This window comes from Rhinoderma darwinii, chromosome 7, assembly GCF_050947455.1.
Source record: "Rhinoderma darwinii isolate aRhiDar2 chromosome 7, aRhiDar2.hap1, whole genome shotgun sequence".
Lineage (NCBI taxonomy): Eukaryota > Metazoa > Chordata > Amphibia > Anura > Rhinodermatidae > Rhinoderma > Rhinoderma darwinii.
Window position 1 is genome coordinate 5,850,600 of NC_134693.1, and position 17,745 is coordinate 5,868,344.

A 17,745-nucleotide genomic window follows, 5' to 3' on the forward strand; every position below is an offset into this window, starting at 1 on the left:
GTTAAGAAAAGAATAAACATTTTGCACCTACATTGATTAAAAAAACAAAAAAACACAGTATAAGAAATTGAAGGCCCTCTGCGCGCCCTTGCTGGGCTGGAATGTAATATAAGTACATTATACAGCTTATCTACACAGTATTTGGTGAATTTCAGTCCTAATACAACTCTGAATTCACAGGTCAACCCCCCAATCTGCTGAATATTATGTTTACAAGCTGTTTTTGTGCAAAAGACAAACACAATTTGTAATGAGTGTACACGCTTCCCCTGGTAAGTAAACAAGAGACAGACATTTTATAACACATTGCTTGGTACACAAGGCTTTTTTCAATTAGCAGCTGCTTGCTCCCTGCAACCCAAAAAAAAGTTGCGAACAAAGAGAACTGTCTGGATAAATTGCATTACACTTGTATTTCCGTTAATCTTTAATGACATACATTGCAGTTAAATATTTGCGTTGTATTATTATTACCGACGGATTTGATGTCTGCAGTAAATCAAATACCTACAGAATGAGGGTCATAAAAATATTATTACAAGACAATGATCTGCTAGGTAACAAGTGAGATACAGTCATGAACAGTTATACAGTGGCTGAGAATGGTCTCTGGTTTCCTATATTTATGTATTTCCCATATCTTATGTAGCTGATAGCTCTGTTATATTCTGCCACGCTGTGCACAGAATGTATTGACTTATATTAGTCTGTGTTCCCAGGGGCTTACACAAAAATCATAGGGCCACATTGCAAAACTTGAAATGGGCTATATACGGAAAGCCCGACAAATGTGCTACATTTTCGTAATTTTGTAACATATTTTTATTGAGCGTCAGATACAGTAAAGCAAATTTCTCACTGAATGGTCACCATAAATAGCGACATTGTTTGATTAAAACGTAAGGCCCCATGCACTCGACCGTAAAAAATCTCCGTAATTACAGACCCGTTCGATTCTATTGGCCGCGGACACCTTTCCGTTTCAATACGCATAGGTGTCTGTGCCGTAGAACTGTACCGCAAAAGATAGAACATGTTCTATCTTCTGCGTTTTACGGGCCGTGCTCCCATAATTTGTATGGAAGCACAGTCTGAAAATGCAGCCCGCGGCCGTCGGCGGCCGGCCGTTCTTGCAATCGCGGGCCGTGATTACGGGCACGGTTGTGTGCATGGGGCCTTACCTTTAATATTTTATTATTTAAAAAAAAAGAAACAATTGTGATACAAATATATTAAGATTTATATGTGAAACTCTTGTGCTTTAACTCATTGCATTGACACGTTTGTCTTATTCTGTGTTTTGGACAGACCTGATTCGTATAATTTTTTATTTTTGTATTATTTATATATTTATTTTGTTATTATTTGTAGTGGAGACCAGTAACCCCACTAACCAATATGCCTAATAAAGCAATTCCCCCTCCAGTAGCTCCAATCAGTTATATACAGCTATCTCTCACGGCTGCTTAAAGAGGCTCTGTCACCACATTATAAGTGGCCTATCTCCTACATAAGGAGATCGGCGCTCTAATGTAGGTAACTAAATGAATGGAGAGGAGTGCATGACGCTGATTGGTCACTGATTGGTCACTGGTTGGTCAGCGTCATACACTCCTCTGTACAACGCCCACTTGGTCTAAGGTAAAAATATGCCCACTTGGGCATTAAGAAACTCATTAGCATAAATCTATTATCGCTAATAAAGTGGTGAAAATAGATCGTTTTTTTTAAATAAAAAGCACTGCTGTCACCTACATTATAGCGCCCATCTCGTTTTTTGTAGGGGGACGGCAATAGAGAGTTCCACAGAGGGCGCCATCCAAACTAAGCCCGGCCCTGGCTGTCAACGATCCTAGTCAGAAGGAATTCTGCCGCTGCTTGCGCCGCATGACCTCCTCTGCTCCTCCGGTAAGTCACGTTAGGCAGAGCGGAGAGTGGTAGCGGTAAGCTGCCACTCACCGCTCTGTTTACAGTGTGGCGCTAAGTACAAGGGGTGAGTGTGGCGCTATTTACATGGGGGATGAGTGTGGCTCTATTTACAAAGGGGTAGCGGGCTGTGTGTGGCACTATCTACAAGGGGGGGTGTGCCGCTATTTACAAGGGGTGGAGTGTGTCGCTATCTACAAGGGGGAAGTGGGCTGTGTGTGACACTATCTACAAGGGGGGCTGTTTGGCGTTATTTACAAGGGGGGCTGTGTGTGGCGCTATCTACAAGAGAAGGGCTGTGTGTCGCACTATCTACAAGGGGCTGTGTGTGGCGCTATCTACAAGAGAGGGGCTGTGTGTCGCACTATCTACAAGGGGCTGTGTGTGGCACTATCTACAAGGGGGGCTGTTTGGCGTTATTTACAAGGGGGGCTGTGTGTGGCACTATCTACAAGAGAAGGGCTGTGTGTCGCACTATCTACAAGGGGCTGTGTGTGGCGCTATCTACAAGAGAGGGGCTGTGTGTCGCACTATCTACAAGGGGCTGTGTGTGGCGCTATCTACAAGGGGGATGTGTGTCGCACTATCTACAACGGGCTGTGTGTGGCGCTATCTACAAGGGGGGATGTGTGTGGCACTATCTACAAGAGAGGGGCGGTGTGTGGCGCTATCTACAAGGGGGGCTGTGTGTGGCACTATCTACAAGAGAGGGGCTGTGTGTGGCGCCATCTACAACAGGGGGGCTGTCTGCCGTTAACTACAAGGGGGGGCTGTGTGTGACGCTATCTACAGGGGGCTGTGTGTAGCCTCTTTATTTTATTTTATTTTTATGTTAACTACGTTATATAACTATATAGCTTTTAAAATGTAGAAATGCTTTTATGCTCGAGTTACATTAAAAAAATTGTGAAAAAAAAATGACACCTCATTGATTGGTAGAGAAAGCAAACATGGCGAGAGGGAAGGAGATGACGGGAAATAAGTTGGGGGGGCGCCAATCTGAATCTTTGTCCCGGGTGCAGGAGAACCTAGCTACGCCTCTGAACAATGCCCCGTAAAAGAAGGAGCATGTCACTTCTGGAGCAGTTTTTGGAGTTGTTTTTCATTGTGTCAATGGAAAAATAGCTCCAAAAACGTGTAGAAAAAACGCCTCAAAAAAAGTTTTCAGTTTCAAAAACGGCTGAAAATCAGAGGCAGTTTTCTCTGAAAATAGCTCGTAATTTTCAGCCGTTTTTGACTCAGCGTGTGACCATACCCTTAAAATTCCTTGTGTGGGGTGATACAAATGAACAAGGGATTTTTTCCAGTCCCTCACGAAGAGAAATCTAGTAGAATAATGGATCTATCTATCTATCTATCTATCTATCTATCTATCTATCTATCTATCTATCTATCTATCTATCTATCTATCTCTATCTATCTATCTATCTATCTATCTATCTATCTATCTATCTATCTATCTATCTATCTATCTATCTATCTATCTATCTATCTATCTATCTATCTATCTATCTATCTATCTATCTATCTAATATCTGTCTATCTATCTCATATCTATCTCATATCTATCTCATATCTATCTATCTATCTATCTATCTATCTATCTATCTATCTATCTATCTATCTATCTATCTATCTATCTATCTATCTATCTATCTATCTATCTATCTACCTCATATCTATCTATCTATCTATCTATCTATCTATCTATCTATCTATCTATCTATCTATCTATCTATCTATCTATCTATCTATCTATCTATCTATCTATCTATCTATCTATCTATCTATCTATCTATCTATCTAATCTATCTCCTCAGTTTACAAGCCTGTGTGATTACATTATAATGTTCCCTTGACTCTCCACCCTCTGTCACGGCGCGGGGTGTCGATCCACTGGGCCGTACGCGGGATAGCAGCTGGCCAACTAGGTACAAAACAATATTTATAGTCCAAAACGGGTACCTGAGGCAATGTAGACAATAGCGGAGACACAACTTGACTTTCACAGTAGATGGCTAGTAGATGCAGCGGAAGACAAGACTTGACTCACTGTAGATACGATAGCACGGGATACAGGGTACAGGCAGCAGAAACGGATAACACTGGGAACTGGAAAACACTGTGAGACCATGTGCAAGACAAACTTAGGTATACAACAATGCTCAGGCAAGGATCAAGTGGGCAGAGCCCTTTTTATAGTCTAGCAGCCATTTGGGCTAATTATTGAGTGATGACAGCTGGACACGTACTGGTCCTTTAAGGCCGTGCACGCGCGGTCGCGCGCGCCCTGCGGGAAACAGTCTGAGAAACCGGAAGTGAGTGCCGGCATCTCCCTGGAGGAAGATGTCGCCGAGAACACAGATATCCATGGCCGGGGCCGTCAGAGGGTAAGTCTGAACGACGACCCTCAGCCATAGAAGTTACACCCTCTTTTCATCCTATTCTCTTCCCCCTTCCTCTTTCTGTTGGGTCATTGATATATGTACAGCCTGTATATACGAGGTGCGTCCCAAAAGTAATGAGAAGGATTTAAAAAAATAAAATCCTTTTATCCCAAAAAATATACAGTTAGGCACAATCACCTTCAAAGTAAGTCCCCTGGGTCTGAACACAATGATTCCAGTGACACTGCCATTCTTCGTAGCAGTGCTGGAAGTCTTCACATGAGAAGTTGTTCAGAGCCCTCGTTGTAGCTGACGTTTTCAACAGTACCAAAATGGCGTCCTTTCAGGTGAGTTTTGATTTTGGGGAACAAAAAAAAAGTCACATGGTGCCAAGTCAGGGCTATAGGGTGAGTGAGGAAGGGTAAGGATGTTTTTTTTATACCAAAAACTCCCTCACAGCCAATGATATGTGACTCGGTGCATTGTTATGGTGGAAGATCCACGTTTTGGCAATGTTAGGGCACACTCGCAAAACGTCGGTCCCGATCCAGAACAGCCTTGATAATGGCCACATTTTTATCGGTTCTTGACTTTGAAGGTCGCCCTGAGTGCTGTTCATCCTCAACGGCTTCCCTTCCATACTTGAAGGCCTTCTGCCATCTGAAAACTTGAGCTGACGACAAAGCAGCTTCCCCATACGCCGTCTTCAGCATCTCTAAGATTTCTGAAACTGTTTTTCCAAATTTCACACAAGATTTGATTGTGTAATGCCATGCAGTTTCGTCTGTGACGAAAGGGAAAAACAAGGGTGCACTTTTGTAACGTAGTGATTCTTCGAAATATACAGACGGAAAAGCAGAGCCCGCTGAGGAGTAAGGTCCTGGCAGGCATCACCTAGATATATCTTGTTACAATGTCTGCAAAAATTTGTGGGGTTCACAGCTTGGAATACTATCACTTAAAATGACAGATTAGGCACTGGTTTTTTTTTAAGCAAACATAACTCATTTATTACACACGCACACACGCACGCGCGCACACACACACACACACACACACACACACACACACACTATCTTTTCCTGGTCCACTTTAAGTTCTGCAAACAATAGCAAAGTAGTCTCTATGTTACTCAATATTATATGCAGATTTAAGTTGTAGGATGACATTTGTCACATTTACATTGTCACATTCTTATTTGGGGTCCACCCCACTTGCTGTAATTCACTCATGTCCCTGAGAAGTTATAATGGGCACGGGAATATTAGGGTATGTTCACACAACTTATTTTCGGGCGTTTTTCGGGCCGTAAACGTTTTTCAAACGACCGCGTATAAAAACGCCCGTGAAAAAGAAGTGCATGTCACTTCTTGAGACGTTTATGGAGCCGTTTTTCATTAACTCTATAGATAAACAGCTCCAAAAACGGCCGTAAAAAATGCAGCGAAAAACGCAACTTTGAATAAAAAACGGCTGAAAATCCGGAGCTGTTTTCCCTTGAAAACAGCTCCGTATTTTCAGACGGTTTTTATTTTGTGTGTGCACATACCCTAACATTGTCACCAAGCAGGACTAGTCGGAGGGCAGCAGTCTGCTCTTTCTCTCACAGGTCACTCCTTTCTATTCAGACTCTCCAGGATAATGTGATTTGGATTTGTAACCCAATTACCATATTCTCTTTGGATCTATGAGGTTATGTGAAGAGCAATGTTAATGTAATTATAAAAAGTGATAACATGGAATCATTGATCAGGGATCCTACTTTCCTTGCAAAAATTGGGGAATTATTATGAGGATATTTTGTTTCTCAAAGATATTAAATCATTTCGGCGTATAGAAAGTCCCTAGCAGAGGAACGCTTCAGATATTTATAATGATGACATTTAATTTTCCATTTACCAGATGTCCCTCCCTTTAGGCAAAACACGCAGTGAGCATCATAAGAAGGATAACGTATGCATTATTTTTTATATCTTGAGAATTGCCGACCCGGAGACCTGTTTTCAAAGCAACAATGTAATCTCATTAAGTTTTTATAGAGATCCTTTAGAAAAGAGTTCCATATTTTTCTGCCTGGCATATAACACATATTACACGTTATAGGCTTAGATAACCCAACAGACAGTACCACACATGATATCCTTAGATACAGCGGCTTAACAGGCAATATTACAAATGATAGGATTAGACATAACGGCTGAGCAGAAAGTATCACACATGATAGGATTAGATACTGTGGCTCAGCAGACAGTATCACACATGATAGGATTAGATACTGTGGCTCAGCAAACAGTATCACACATGATAGGATTAGATACTGTGGCTCAGCAGACAGTATCACACATGATAGGATTAGATACAGCGGCTTAAAGAGGCTCTGTCACCAGATTTTGGAACCCCTATCTGCTATTGCAGCAGATCGGCGCTGCAATGTAGATTACAGTAACGTTTTTATTTTTAAAAAACGAGCATTTTTGGCCAAGTTATGAACATTTTTGTATTTATGCAAATGAGGCTTGCAAAAGTCCAAGTGGGTGTGTTTAGAAGTAAAAGTCCAAGTGGGCGTGTATTATGTGCGTACATCGGGGCGTTTTTACTACTTTTACTAGCTGGGCGTTCTGATGAGAAGTATCATCCACTTCTCATCACAACGCCCAGCTTCTGGCAGTGCAGACACACAGCGTGTTCTCGAGAGATCACGCTGTGACGTCACTCACTTCCTGCCCCAGGTCCTGCATCGTGTCGGCCACATCGGCACCAGAGGCTACAGATGATTCTGCAGCAGCATCGGCGTTAGCAGGTAAGTCGATGTAGCTACTTACCTGCAAACGCCGATGCTGCTGCAGAATCAACTGTAGCCTCTGGTGCCGATGTGTCCTCGCTCGTCCGACACGATGCAGGACCTGGGGAAGTGACGTCACAGCGTGATCTCTCGAGAACACGGCTGTGTCTGCACTGCCAGAAGCTGGGTGGTAACGAAGAGAAGTGGATGATACTTCTCATCAGAGCGCCCAGCTAGTAAAAGTAGTAAAAACGCCCCGATGTACGCACCTAATACACGCCCACTTGGACTTTTAAAAGCATCATTTACATAAATACAAAAATGATCATAACTTGGCCAAAAATGCTCGTTTTTTAAAAATAAAAACGTTACTGTAATCTACATTGCAGCGCCTATCACATGCAATAGCAGATAGGGGTTCCAAAATCTGGTGACAGAGCCTCTTTAACAGGCAATATTACAAATGATAGGATTAGATATGATGGCTCAGCAGACAGTATCACACATGATAGGATTAGATACAGCTCCTTAGCAGACAGTATCACACGTGATAGGATTAGATACAGCAGCTCAGCAGCCAATATCACACATGGAAGTGTTAGATACACAACTCAGCAGACAGTATCACACATGGTAGGATTAGATACAGCAGACAGTATAAAACATGATTAGATTAGGTACAGTGGTCCAGCAGACAGTATCACACATAGGATTAGATACAGTGGTCCAGCAGACAGTATCACACAAAATAGGATTAGATACAGTGGAGCTGCAGGCAGTATCAAACATGATAGGATTAGATACAGCGGCCCTGCAGACAGTATCACACATGATAGAATTAGATACAGCTGTTCAGCAGACAGTATCACACATGATAGGATTAGATACAGCGGCCCTGCAGACAGTATCACACATGATAGGATTAGATACAGCAGTTCTCTATGTTATTCTGTTCCATCATTTTTTTGAAAAAAAATCCTTTTAATTACAATATGATCTTTCATATTCTTTCAGTTAGTTTCCATTTCATCTTCATTTTGTTGCTTTTGTGGGGCAACTTTACATTTCTTTTTACCATTAAAGGCAGCCTGCCATCACGTTTTTTCTGCCCTAACCACGGGCAGCATGATATAGCGACAGGTGCCCTGATTGCAATAAACTTTATTCTGCAGAGTTTTAGAGACATCATAGTTTTAAGGGTATGTTCACACGGCGGGGGTCCGTAATGGCTGAAATTACGGGGATGTTTCAGCCTGAAAACATCCCCGTAATTTCAGCCGTACCGGCATGTGCAGGCGCTTGAACGCCGCGTCAATTACGGCCGTAATTTGCGCTGCTATTCATTGGAGTCAATGAATAGCGGCTCCAATTACGGCCAAAGAAGTGACAGGTCACTTCTTCTACGCGGGCGTCTATTTACGCGCCGTCATTTGACAGCGGCGCGTAAATATACGCCTCGTGTGAACAGACAAACGTCTGCCCATTGCTTTCAATGGGCAGATGTTTGTCAGCGCTATTGAGGCGCTATTTTCGGGCGTAATTCGGGGCAAAAACGCCCGATTTACGTCCGTAAATAGGCCGTGTGAACATACCCTTATACTGACTCGTGTCCAGTAGTTAGGGGCCTTTCACACGAGCATGTTACGTCCGTAAAGGACGGAACGTATTTCGGCCGCAAGTCCCGGACCGAACACAGTGCAGGGAGCCGGGCTCCTAGCATCATAGTTATGTACGACGCTAGGAGTCCCTGCCTCTCCGTGGAACTACTGTCCCGTACAGAAAACATGATTACACTACGGGACAGTTGTCCTGCAGCGAGGCAGGGACTCCTAGCGTTGTACATAACTATGATGCTAGGAGCCCGGCTCCCTGCACTGTGTTCGGTCCGGGACTTGCGGCCGAAATACGTTCCATCCTTTACGGATGTAACATGCTCGTCTGAAAGGCCCCTAAGGGTATGTTCACACGGCCTATTTACGGACGTAATTCGGGCGTTTTTGCCCCGAATTACGTCTGAAAATAGCGCCTCAATAGCGCAGACAAACATCTGCCCATTGAAAGCAATGGGCAGACGTTTGTCTGTTCACACGAGGCGTATATTTACGCGCCGCTGTCAAATGACGGCGCGTAAATAGACGCCCGCGTCAAAGAAGTGACCTGTCACTTCTTTGGCCGTAATTGGAGCCGCTATTCATTGACTCCAATGAATAGCAGCGCTAATTACGGCCGTAATTGACGCGGCGTTCAAGCGCCTGCACATGCCGGTACGGCTGAAATTACGGGGATGTTTTCAGGCTGAAACATCCCCGTAATTTCAGCCGTTACGGACCCCCGCCGTGTGAACATACCCTAAGTGTTGGGCTCCTCTCCAGCTTCTTCATTCCCGGGTACGCTTAATTGATAGGTCTCTCCCTATTTGTGTATAGAGAAAGTTCTCAGTCAAGATAAGTTGGGCAGGGAGAAGTCAGAGGGGAGTCGACCGCGGACACTTCACTACGAGCCCGTCGTTTATTAAAACAATGATTTCTCTAAAAAGCCACAGCTCTCCAGAGAAAAATCGAGTTTCGTATAATCAGGGCACCTGTCCCTATACCCTGCTCCGCATGGTTAGGGCAGCATGAACGTGCTGTCAGGTTCCCCGTATGGTAAATGTGATTCCTTAAAAGGGTTTTCTGGGTTAAACGTTTTATCTGGCACTGCATTTAGGGTTGTACAGAGATCACATTTCTAAAGCACGTACTGTATCCAAAGTGCCCCTGTTTCCCGATACAGCCGCAGGTCATGTGACTGGTGTGACTTGTGTGTTGCAGTATGGGAATCACTTTGGCAATCTGATTTTCCCCTTTTCAATAATTCAGAAAACCCCTTTAGGCTGCATTATGCATCCAGATCGATCTGTTAAAAACTTTAGTGCGATAGGTCCATCAGAAATGGAAGGCTTGACGCAGATGTGAACAGAGCCTGACATACAATAGTGATACTATCAGTGGCACTCTGTAGGCAATTTGGTGCTCTCGGTAGAGTTCCCACCCCGTAAATCATAAAGAGATAAATGAAAAGCACTCCGAGGTAATGGTGAATTGCAGTTTTCTTAATTCAGAGTAAAACAAAATTTGTATAACGTTTCAGTCTTTTCACTGGCCTTTAGCAAACACTTATGCTGTGCTAGATAGGGGCTTGCTGCAATGGATAACGGCGCTAAGAAGTGGTGTATTCCAGTGATATCTTGCCTGAGATACCCCAGCTAACCAGCACACTGTGCCTGGAAATTATTGTAAGATATAATTCCTGCTCTATGAATGTTTGAATAAAAACATAATATACTTTGTAATCACATTTGAATGTGTGAGACAAACCTAAGATTTCCATATGTTTTCTCCGCCAGTGTTGCCTTAGTGTAGAGCAGTTCTGTATTTTTTTTTGAGCTTTGCTCTGTGTGGTTGGTATAAATAACTCTTGTCATTTTTCATTATGATCTCTTGTTTTACCTGCATAATGTTGTCACTGCAAAGTTTGGAAACAAAAGTGTTGATTAAGATAATGTTCGCTCACATAGTTTGCCCACACAATCACTTCTATTTCAGAATGAAGCGAGGACTGCTGCACGGATTCATTGAGGGAGATGTTTTTAAATGCACTAGAAGCTAAGGCTTTAACGCCCTTTTATATTGGCCAATGTTCGGGAAAAATGCTCGTACAAATCTGGTTCCCGATCATTGCCCTGTGTATGAGGGCAGCGATCAGCCAACAAATGAGCAAACGCTTGTTTGTCGGCTGATCGGTTATTACATTAAAAAAATGGTTGCTTGTTGGCAACACTTCTCCCATGTAAACAGGGCATGTGTTACCGAGAAGATGCAAAATATATGGGGACGAACAATCGGATTACTGTTCGTTCGTCCCCATACATTCCGATCATTGCTTTGTTTAAATGGAGCAAACGGGTGCCAATCGACATGTCGTTAACGTTGGTTGGCGCTTGTTTCTGCCTGTGTAAAATCACTTTTAAGCCACACATTCGGGATTACAGACGGTTGTTTACTGTATGACTAGTCGTTCATGGTCGGTCCATGAAGTTTCTCATAAATTGCTAATCGATCTCTGTCTTGATCTGTGGCCTGGTCTGGGATCCTATTGATGAGATTTGTATTTATCTTTTGGCACAAGTGACTTTCCAAGGACTGTACCCCACAAGGACTGATAAAAAGCAACACAGCAAAGCAACTTTTCCACAGATATCTATATTTGGTAGACATGTTGTAAACTGTCACGATCCAGGGTATGTGGACCCACTAGGCCGCTCCGCCGTAGCAAAGAGGCCGCTGGCCAACTCACAGTCTATGCACAGTCTTGTGGTAGAGGTGCGTAGCACAAGGGTACCTGGATAGTCCAGACAACGGCAGCACTCCGGCACAGATGGGGCTAGGTGTGGCAGGTTGCGCCAGACTTGGCAGATGGCACCAGGGATGGCAGATGACACTAGAAGTGGTGCATCCAGCAGGCGGCACGACACAACTGCGGTCACGGCCGTTCGCTGAGGATGAGCGGCAGCGGTCCGCGACCACAGCCATAACATAAATGGCCTAAATGAGCCTTTTCGGCCATTCATAATCTAGTGTATGATCAGCTTGTGTGGGAATGACCAAAACCCACATTCACACTACATGGCAGAGCTGTAGTCACTCCGTGTACCACTGTATGTTGCTATGTATGGCTCCGGATTTAGACATATTCCCCCTTGGAGGCAATGCTTCCTGATAATCTGTAATACCACTTTTGATGGAACATGACACAATTCTTTTTTTCTGTACGATGCTAAAACCTCAATGTGTCAATGTATAAAATCAGAGGTATACGGAGGAGCATTATGGCCCCATAGATTTCTATTGGTGCTATATAATGGCTGGGACAATGCTGCAATACTTTGCACAACCGCTTCAAAAGTAACGCCTTGGTACGAACAGAAATTAAACTGATGTAAACAATGAAGAGACTGCAGCCCCTTTAAACAGCTAATTGGTGGGGGTGCTGAGAGTCGGACCCCACCGATCTAATACTGATGGCTTATTCTGAGAATAGGGCATACATTTTTAAATCCATAACCTCTATTAATCGAAGGACAGCCTGAAGGTCAGGTCCAGGCTATAATATGTACAATAGGCTGGGGAAGATTCTAATGGTGCACGCTGGCCCTTTAAGAGGACACCAGAGGACGGAGCGAGCAGAGGACGGGAGCAGTACATGTCGGCGTCCTCGAGGAGGAGGGAGAGGAGGCCAGTGCACAGGTAAGAAGCCGGATAGCAGTGAATGGTCGGCCACCAGCGCTACAGATACATAGATAGATATTAGATAGATAGATATGAGAAAGATTGATAGATATGAGAAAGATAGATATGAGATAGATAGATATGAGAAAGATAGATAGATTTGAGAAAGATAGATAGATAGATAGATATGAGAAAGATAGATAGAAGATAGATAGATAGATAGATAGATAGATAGATAGATAGATAGATAGATAGATAGATAGATAGATAGATAGATAGATAGATAGATAGATAGATAGATAGATAGATAGATAGATATGAGAAAGATAGATAGATTTGAGAAAGATACATAGATATGAGAAAGATAGATAGATAGATAGATAGATAGATAGATAGATAGATAGATAGATAGATAGATAGATAGATAGATAGATAGATAGATAGATAGATAGATAGATAGATAGATAGATAGAAGATAGATAGATAGATATGAGATAGATAGATAGATAGATAGATAGATAGATAGATAGATAGATAGATAGATAGATAGATAGATATGAGATAGATAGATAGATAGATAGATAGAAATGAGATAGATAGATAGATAGATAGATAGATAATAGATGCCCTCGTGCCTTTGTCACCACTATGTGCAACAGTTTTGCTCTCTGGTCTAAGCGCAGAGATCGGAGACAGCCTCTCATCGCTCGTCTATTACAGGTACCTAAGCTAATGTTTTAGTATACAAACAGAAGCCTTAGGCCCTGTTCACACTGAGGTTTTTTTGGCGCTGATTTTGATGCGGAAACTGTGTCAGAATCAGCAACAAAAAAAAGGACAAAATCGCACCCATTGAGTTTAATAGGAGGCAGGGGCGTTTTTCCATGGCAACTTTTAGCCGCTGGCTGGGAAAAAAAAGCAGCATGATTTTTCTTGCCGAGGTTCTCCCTCTGACCACCCATTGACATCAATGGTAGGCAGAAAAACCTGTGGTGGTCGAATTCCGAGCATTTTTTGCCCACAGACCTTACATTAGCTTTAATGACCGGCGGCGAAAAACGCCACGAAATCTGCTGCAAAAAAGCGCAGTCAGGTCATAATCTGCCTCAAAATTCCTGAAGGAATAAAACTCAGGGCCTTAAAGTATCAAATACACTTCGGGAGACAAAAAATTGTGAGAAAAATAAAAAGCATGAAAGAAAAACAGAAAAACACAGTTAAATATAATGTCACTATTAGGCCTCATTTACACGAGCGTAATATACACGCGTGCGACGCGCGTGCTTTTCACGCGTGTCGTACGCACCTATATTACTCTATGGGGCAGTGCAGACGATGCGTGAATTTTGTGCAGCGCGAGTGCGTTGCGTAAAACTCACGACATATTCTATAATCGTGCGTTTTTCGCGCATCACGCACCCATTGAAGTCAATGGGTGCGTGAAAACCACGAAGGTCGCACGGAAGCACTTCCGTGCGAACTGCGTGATTCGCGCAAGAGCTGTCAAACTCTGAATGCAAACAGAAAAGCACCACGTGCTTTTCTGTTTACAAACATCCAAAAGGAGTGTCTTAGAGATGAGCGAACCGAACTTCACCGGGTTCGGCCGAACTCGTTTTGACCGAACCCGGCAAAAAATGTTGCGGTACGCGACGTCAGGAGACAGTCACTGTCCAGGGTGCTGAAATAGTTAAACTGGTTCAGCACCCTGCACAGTGACTTCCGATCCCAATATACGTGAACGTGTAAAAAAAAAAAAGTTCTGACTTACCGATAACTCCCGGCTTCTTCCTCCAGTCTGACCTCCCGGGATGACAATTCAGTCCAAGTGACAGCTGCAGCCAATCACAAGCCAAGCACAGGCTGCAGCGGTCACATGGACTGCCGCGTCATCCAGGGAGGTGGGGCCAGATGTCAAGAGAGGCGCGTCACCAAGGACGCGTCACCAAGGCAACGGCCGGGAAGTTCTCGGTAAGTACGAACCTCTTTTTTTTTAAACAGGTTACTCGATATGGTGATCGGAATTCACTGTCGGGGGTGCTGAAAGAGTTACTGCCGATCAGTTAACTCTTTCAGCACCCTGGACAGTGACTGACGTCGACTAGCCTCATCTCTATGATGGCGGCTGCGCGAAAATCACGCAGCCGCGCATCATACACGGATGACACACGGAGCTGTCAAGTGCCTTTTGCGGACGCAAAACGCTGCATTTTTTACGCGCGCAAAACGCACACGCTCGTGTAAATGAGGCCTTAGGGTATGTGCACACGATAACTGCAATTACGTCTGAAATTACGGAGCTGTTTTCAGGAGAAAACAGCTCCTGAATTTCAGACGTAATTGCATGTACTCGCGTTTTGCGGGGCGTCTTTTATGGCCGTAATTTGGAGCTGCTCTTCATTGGAGTCAATGAAAAACGGCTCCAATTACGTCCCAAGAAATGTCCTGCACTTCTTTTGACGAGGCTGTAATTTTACGCTCCGTCTTTTGACAGCGACGCTTAAAATGACAGGTCGCCGGCACAGTACATCGTAAAGCTCATTGAAAGTAATGGGCAGATGTTTGCCGACGTATTGGAGCCGTTCAGACGTAAAACGCCTCCACTTCGTCTGAAAATAGATCATGTGAACCCAACCTAAGGGTATGTTCACACGCAAGCGCAAAATACGGCTGAAATTACGGAGCTGTTTTCAGGTGAAAACAGCTCCTGAATTTCAGAAGTTTTTGCAAGTACTCGCTTTTTTTCGCGGCGTCTTTTACGGACGTAATTGGAGCTGGTTTTCATTGGAGTCAATGAAAAACAGCTCCAAAAACGTCCCAAGAAGTGACATGTCTTTTGACTGCGACGCGTAAAATGACACCTCGTCTGAACAGAACATCGTAAAACCCATTACAAGCAATGGGACGATGTTTGCCGACGTATTGGAGCTGTCTTTTCAGGCGTAATTCGAGGCGTAAAACGCCTCCATTACGTCTGAAAATAGGTCGTGTGAACATACCCTTACAACAAATATGATATTTCTATATATTTTTCATTAGATTTAACATCTCATTTACTCTGTTCAGCTGCAATATGCATTGTAGGGAGTGCTTTTGTTTTTCTCCCCAAAATGTTTTTACAATTTAACTATAATATTAATAATATGCAAATTTATATAAAAATCACATTAAAATGCTACCTAATTTATTTTTATTTTTTTAAAAATCAATGTATAATACATCTGCATAGACTTCTGGAAAAATCTGGATTAGTTAATAACAAGGGTTGAGGACAAAAAGTTGGTTATAAGTTCTAACATTAATGGGTTGATTACATTGTATGAGAGACACATGAAATAATGGACTACTTTCCGGTAGCTCAGGTGCTGTCATTGTTCTACCCATAGACTAGAATATAGTTTCAAAAACACTCAATTGACGATGGGGTAATTTCATCAGACAAAATATTACAGCCAACAAGCTCCGCATACCCTTGCATTCAGTTTCTACAGTCGTCCTGTATTGATCTGTTGGGGAAATTTAAGTATCTACTTGTAATCTGTTGAAATCTGTTTCTAATTCATGTTTTGTCGGAATACAAAAACACCTCCTTCGCCCTTAGTCCACTTCTTGTTTCTGGTGAAAAACTAATTCAAGTGTATGTAAACGGGATTGGTCTCCTGGGGTCATAAACCGAATAGGAAGGGCCTTATTGTAAAGTCTCCCTACCACATTTTAGCTGTAGATTAGGAGTTTTGGGAAGACATATTTATTACTAAAGCGACCTCCAGCAGTGCCAACGTCATCAGCGCTGGTCCATCGAATAGCAGTGGAGAGCGTGTGTCTCAGACTTCCAAAGAAGCTCTCTGCAGCAAATTCTGAAACTGCAGCGGCCATCTTGGAGAACAGGGGACTGGATCGGAGGTTGGATCATTCAGGAACGGGTCAGCAGGTAAGTTGACTATACCTTTTTAATGGGGTCGCTTTAAGTTCAACGCAGAGAGCATCCCCTAGTGGCGCCTGCAGGCAACCAAAATGTTATAATTTATACAGCTTTTCTAACAATTAAATATGATATTTCTCAGTTAGATATTGCAAAAAAAAAAAACATTTTTCAATCAAAATCATATTTCAAAAATGCTTCAGTGTCTAAATATTGCGTTTGCTAACTTGTATTGGCTGAATTGTGGTGTTCTTTTGATTCCCTTTTAGAGCATCCATCTGTTATGTCCAGTGCCTCTCAGAAGAAACCCATTCTCAGACGCCAATTCTTATTAGCTGGCCCAGAAAAAGCAGGAAGCCGGGTGGTGGGACTGAGCTACTGAGCATGTGTGTCCACCGCCACCGGACACATTAGGTGGACTTCCATGTCTTCACTGCAGACAGAAGACAGAATGGAGAATAATGGGTAAAAAAGTGAATGAAACAAAATGGATGTTAGTGGAAAATTTTAGGGACAAAATTCCTTCCCAACTATAAATATAAGATAAATTTCAGCATAAATCCCTGGATCAAGGACCCATCTCCAGTAATCTAGTAACCTTGACTTATAATATTATTACACTCAAGAAACTCATCCCGGTCCCTTTTGAAGTCTTTTATTGAATTCACCATGACACCTTTCTCTGTCGGGAGAGTTCCATAATGTGACTGCTCTTACAGTAAAGAATCCGCCAATGTTTGTGTAGAAACTATCACAACTTAAAGAGGCTCTGTCACCAGATTTTGCAACCCCTATCTGCTATTGCAGCAGATAGGCGCTGCAATGTAGATAAGAGTAACGTTTTTATTTTTAAAAAACGAGCATTTTTGGCCAAGTTATGACCATTTTTGTAGTTATGCAAATGAGGCTTGCAAAAGTCCAAGTGGGTGTGTTTAAAAGTAAAAGTCCAAGTGGGCGTGTATTATGTGCGTACATCGGGGCGTTTTTAATACTTTTACTAGCTGGGCGTTCTGACGAGAAGTATCATCCACTTCTCTTCAGAACGCCCAGCTTCTGACAGTGCAGACACAGCGTGTTCTCCAGAGATCACGCTGTGTCGTCACTCACAGGTCCTGCATCGTGTCAGACGAGCGAGGACACCGGCACCAGAGGCTACAGTTGATTCTGCAGCAGCATCAGCGTTTGCAGGTAAGTAGCTACATCGACTTACCTGCAAATGCCGATGCTGCTGCAGAATCAACTGTAGCCTCTGGTGCCGATGTGTCCTCGCTCGTCTGACACGATGCAGGACCTGTGAGTGACGACACAGCGTGATCTCTGGAGAACACGCTGTGTCTGCACTGTCAGAAGCTGGGCGTTCTGAAGAGAAGTGGATGATACTTCTCGTCAGAACGCCCAGCTAGTAAAAGTATTAAAAACGCCCCGATGTACGCACATAATACACGCCCACTTGGACTTTTA

The 17,745-nt window shown here is 43.2% G+C and overlaps 1 long non-coding RNA gene across 1 annotated transcript in view; it reads left to right on the plus strand.

Annotated features, from left to right (window-relative positions):
• Positions 1-1,789: 1,789 nt before the first annotated feature.
• The window catches only part of LOC142657558 (uncharacterized), a 38,793-nt gene continuing 22,837 nt past the window's right edge, over positions 1,790-17,745 (plus strand). Inside the window, exons 1-2 of the long non-coding RNA XR_012849940.1 lie at positions 1,790-1,908; positions 16,554-16,749. This is a non-coding gene — a long non-coding RNA (uncharacterized LOC142657558). The remainder of the gene's footprint in view (positions 1,909-16,553; positions 16,750-17,745) is intronic.